We start from the raw sequence: 5,818 nt of genomic DNA on the forward strand, positions 1-5,818 counted from the left end.
GGCTACATTAACTTCTGCAAGGTATATGCAATTCATACCTCACTAAGCCAGAGGTACTTTTGCTATGACAGAATACCATTGTATGTTGTACTACAGCACTAACCACTATTTGTAGTGTTAGGAAAGCATGGTTGATGATCACAACTTAAAGCAATTATCAGGACATAGAAAATGTATGTAACGTTTGGTTTTATAATTCTAAAAATAATCCTACATCTGAAGGAAACTTACAAGGTTATGAAAGTAATCCATATACTTCCAAGAAGTATGGCTCATTTTTCACATCTAAGACAACATTATTCCTGGGCTCATACCTGGGTTAACAGTCACTGCACAATCAAACTGTCTGCAGGAATCAATGTCAATCATGAAGACAGAGCAAATGATTAGATCAGCGAGGCTGTGACCCAGAACATAGCTGATGTGCTATTTTTAAAACTTCTCGCTAAAAAATTATCCACATTTGCAGTAATTCCTTAGAGTGACTACCTCAGTAGCTGAAAAATGAACAAACCTGGAATACTCAGATTTCTTGACATTGATTTGATGTGGAAATCAAATAGTTTGGCTAGCAAGAAAACTGCAGTGTCAATTATTCAAACTATGTTGCAGGTTTTACCCTATTCATCTTCATGGTGTAAAACAAACATCAGTCCCTCATTGTGAATTGGTAGATCTTATCTTTCTAATGAATGAAAATGAAAAGGGGGTTTTATAAAGGGAAGAAGCACAGATTGTTGGGCTGTGGAGGTGCTGATGGACTAAAGGGGCCAAGAAATCCAAGAAACGACCCTAAAGGGAGTGATAGGTAAGGAGCAAAGGTGTTTCATTCATTCCACAATTAAGGTTGGTCCTGTCTATAACATATCTAGGCTGCGTTACCCACACATATCTACCAGACAGGAAAAATTCACAGAGGAAAAAGTCCATCTCTTTGAATCCACAGACCTCATGCTTAGTTTATTCATTTCATTTCAGAGAAAGCTTTGTGGAGAAACTCATAGTTTCTGTAAATGGAACATGAACACATACATTCTTAAATATTTATGCGTGTTACAATCACCTGGAGGGCTTGTTAAAACAGTAATTACTGGGCCCTACCCCACAGACTTTCTGATTCATTAGGTTTGAAGTGGGTGTTGAGAATTTGCTTTTCTAAAAAATCCCCAGGTAATGATGATGCTACTGGTCCAGGACCCCACTTTCAGAAAAACAATTTTTTAAATGAATTCTTTTAGTTTATTAGTTTCTGAGCTGAGGGTAGGCCTCCTTTCTTGTCCAATATGCTCCACATGTGCTCAATAAGTGACAGTAAGTGAACGAGAAAACCAAGGCACAGACAGACTAAATGGCATGCCCAAGTCAGATCCTTCTTTTCTCTTAGCCTGGCCAAAGGTGGGAATCACTAAAGGACGTGGAGGTGGCCAGTGTGATCTGTCTCTGCAAATGTGAAAGGTACCAAATTACAGTGAATTAGAATTTTTGTGGGTCTTTTAGAAAACCACTCCAAAGGCTCCATTATAAATGTTCTATTTCCTTTTTCTGACTGCTGTGAAAAAAAACTTAGTGGAATAACCTTTACAAATGTATTAATTTATTCTACCCCAAGGATATTATATTCAGTGATTTGGCAAAACTAATCTGAACTAATAACAGGCACATTTGCTGAGACTAAGCAGATTTTCCGGTAGAGAGCTACTTAGTCACTTGGAACAAATGAAGGTTGAAATATAAAGATTAAAGAATAGCTGTAATGTCCAAAAGAGGTAAGAATGTTTACAGAGACATCAGCACAAATTGACAAAAATGCAAAGCCAAGGATGCTAACAAAGAAAATGATCACCACGGACTGAAAAATTTACCAGGAAATTTTCCATCACTGACAAATGCTCAGGTTCAAGAGACATTCTCCATGTGTGTCTCCAGAGAACTTTTAATCACTGTGTGAAAACCACACCTTCTCAGAGCCTTTGGTTCTCTCCAATGGAGTCAAATAATAACTGTGCATTCACTTCTACACTGTCACTTTAAAAATCCTCAATCTATTCCATAGACGAGAGTTGAAATCTCACAGCCTACTGGAACCAATATAAATGAGTAAAATTGGGAGAATATAAGGTAATAGGTAGAGGTAGTAGTGAGACTTGGTTAACCAAAAAATATATGCTCCATTTAAAGGGGGAGCTGCACCCCAGCTTCAGGATATTGTTGCTCTATGGGATGTGATCCCAGTGTTGCCAGATATTTCAATTTTGCAAGAGGCAACAGAATTTGGATTTCCTGATAAGCACTGTGTGACCCAAATGAAATATGTTTGTAGGTAGAATAGGGCCTCTAGCTTTTCATTTGAGGCCTTAGGCTCCTGGAAGTCCTTCTCTGGTACTGTTTACCTGGTTCTTTTATAATCTCCTTCTGGATATATATTCTGTCCCCCTGTCCACCCAAAAGTACTCTTTCTTTTTTCAAAATCTCTCAGAGGCACAGAATTCTTCTTCCCCTAATTCCTAAAGGACCACACAGGTAGATAATGGTATCAGGAATTGTCTTCGACTACTTCATATGCCGAAATACAGTCCATTAGTGATGGGTTTGTTTTCCACGGTGAATGGGGGTGGCTCAGTATCATACAGTCTCGTAAGGTGAGCTGACTTAAGGGGAAGACACTTAGGTTCTATTTGCCCTAGCTAACTTACTTCTTACCGCCCACCCCCGCTCACTTCATCTCAGGCCCCTGGAACAACTTTCAAAAAAATGCATCTGGGCTCCAAGAAAAAAGAATACCCAATTGCTCAGAGCATGAAGATTGCCAATCCCCATTTGGGCTTTGATAAAACTGAACTAAGGAATAAAGGGTTTGAAGACAGCTTTCCTTAATTCTTCCAATTTAGGTGCAACTAAAGTGTAGAGGGCAAGAATAATTCTGCAGGTAATCTGGTCTAAAGCTTCTAGTTCCTTTTCTGTCTCATTTTCCTTCATTTTTTTAAGGGGAATTAGTGAGGGGAAAGAAAAAGTTTGAATATTTAGATTTTTCTTTAAAGATTTATCTACTCATTCCCTGAGCCAACATTTATTATTTTAAATTTGTCAGACATGGAGCTTACAGTCTATGAAAGGTACACACATACAATAGAAAAGTAGGCAAATAAAAATTAAGATAATCATAAATTATAAATAGTACAATCTGGAAAATAATCAGGATAATGCAAACCACAGAGGAAAAATATTAGTATGTATTGCATGTTTATATTCCAAACCTAGGGTGGAAAGGGGTAGGTGATGTCCCTTTTTGAAGGATTTCAGTGTCAGGGGTTATATTCACTATAAGTCCTGACTTGGCAATGGAGGGGTTGCTCTGGTGGTCCACTTTATGCCATTACAAAGGATGTCAAGCTCCTGGTGATGCTTGAAATCTCTTTGGCCCTGGTGCAGCTTAGTCCTTGAAGCAGCTCTGAGTCCTGGAGGAATGAGTACTTTCAGGTGTGGACAGTAGTTACAGGGAAATTATAATTAGCTCACATATAGGTAGACATTCAACAGATAAGCAGGAAAGACCTACCAAGGTGTGGTAGTTGGGAGCTGAATCAATTTTCATTTCCAACCCTTTTCAAGAAGAGACTCTGTTGGTAAATGAGCCAAGTTTAAATCAATCCTGTCCTCCATCCCCACCTCTGCCCCCTTGCTGTGGATCAAGAGAGAGCTGGGCAATGTGCCCACAATTCAAAAGCACAGAACAGAAAAGGCACCCAAACATCTAGCAGAGCGCTCAGACTCTGGGAGAAAGCTCAGGCTGCAGAGTAAAACAAAGGGAGTCTTGGGTTAATAGATCAAAAGAGCAGGCATTTTACTATGCATTTCCAGATATAGTCCTACAGCATAGTCTGTACTCAGAGGTGAACTTCCAGAAAGATGGTTGATAGTATGAACCTGGAAATCACATATGTATGTGTGTGTGTGTGTGTGTGTGTGTGTGTGTATCTTTCACAAGACTTGGTCCTGAACATCTTCCTGTCCTGAGTACGGATTCAAACATTCACAGATAATTGTTGTATTTACAAAGTCCTAAGTTTAAAAATGCCTCCAGAAATCATTACAGGTCAATAGTTTGAACTTAGGACTTTGTAAATACAACTTTTTTTTTAAATTTATTTATTATTATTATACTGTAAGTTGTAGGGTACATGTGCATAACGTGCAGGTTTGTTACATATGTATACTTGTGCCTTGTTGGTGTGCTGCACCCATCAACTCGTCATTTACATCAGGTATAACTCCCAATGCAATCCCTCCCCCCGCCCCCCTCCCCATGATAGGCCCCGGTGTGTGATGTTCCCCTTCCCGAGTCCAAGTGATCTCATTGTTCAGTTCCCACCTATGAGTGAGAACATGCGGTGTTTGGTTTTCTGTTCTTGTGATAGTTTGCTAAGAATGATGGATTCCAGCTGCATCCATGTCCCTACAAAGGACACAAACTCATCCTTTTTTATGGCTGCATAGTATTCCATGGTGTATATATGCCACATTTTCTTAATCCAATCTGTCACTGATGGACATTTGGGTTGATTCCAAGTCTTTGCTATTGTGAATAGTGCTGCAATAAACATACGTGTGCATGTGTCTTTATAGCAGCATAATTTATAATCCTTTGGGTATATACCCAGTAATGGGATGGCTGGGTCATATGGTACATCTAGTTCTAGATCCTTGAGGAATCGCCATACTGTTTTCCATAATGGTTGAACTAGTTTACAATCCCACCAACAGTGTAAAAGTGTTCCTATTTCTCCACATCCTCTCCAGCACCTGTTGTTTCCTGACTTTTGAATGATCGCCATTCTAACTGGTGTGAGATGGTATCTCATTGTGGTTTTGATTTGCATTTCTCTGATGGCCAGTGATGATGAGCATTTTTTCATGTGTTTGTTGGCTGTATGAATGTCTTCTTTTGAGAAATGTCTATTCATATCCTTTGCCCACTTTTTGATGGGGTTGTTTGTTTTTTTCTTGTAAATTTGTTGGAGTTCTTTGTAGGTTCTGGATATTAGCCCTTTGTCAGATGAGTAGATTGCAAAAATTTTCTCCCATTCTGTAGGTTGCCTGTTCACTCTGATGGTAGTTTCTTTTGCTGTGCAGAAGCTCTTTAGTTTAATGAGATCCCATTTGTCAATTTTGGCTTTTGCTGCCGTTGCTTTTGGTGTTTTAGACATGAAGTCTTTGCCCATGCCTATGTCCTGAATGGTACTACCTAGATTTTCCTCTAGGATTTTTATGGTATTAGGTCTAACATTTAAGTCTCTAATCCATCTTGAATTAATTTTCGTATAAGGAGTAAGGAAAGGATCCAGTTTCAGCTTTCTACTTATGGCTAGCCAATTTTCCCAGCACCATTTATTAAATAGGGAATCCTTTCCCCATTTCTTGTTTCTCTCAGGTTTGTCAAAGATCAGATGGCTGTAGATGTGTGGTATTATTTCTGAGGACTCTGTTCTGTTCCATTGGTCTATATCTCTGTTTTGGTACCAGTACCATGCTGTTTTGGTTACTGTAGCCTTGTAGTATAGTTTGAAGTCAGGTAGCGTGATGCCTCCAGCTTTGTTCTTTTGACTTAGGATTGTCTTGGAGATGCGGGCTCTTTTTTGGTTCCATATGAACTTTAAAGCAGTTTTTTCCAATTCTGTGAAGAAACTCATTGGTAGCTTGATGGGGATGGCATTGAATCTATAAATTACCTTGGGCAGTATGGCCATTTTCACGATATTGATTCTTCCTATCCATGAGCATGGTATGTTCTTCCATTTGTTTGTGTCCTCTTTTATTTCAC

The sequence above is a fragment of the Theropithecus gelada genome, chromosome 13, assembly GCF_003255815.1.
Source record: "Theropithecus gelada isolate Dixy chromosome 13, Tgel_1.0, whole genome shotgun sequence".
Lineage (NCBI taxonomy): Eukaryota > Metazoa > Chordata > Mammalia > Primates > Cercopithecidae > Theropithecus > Theropithecus gelada.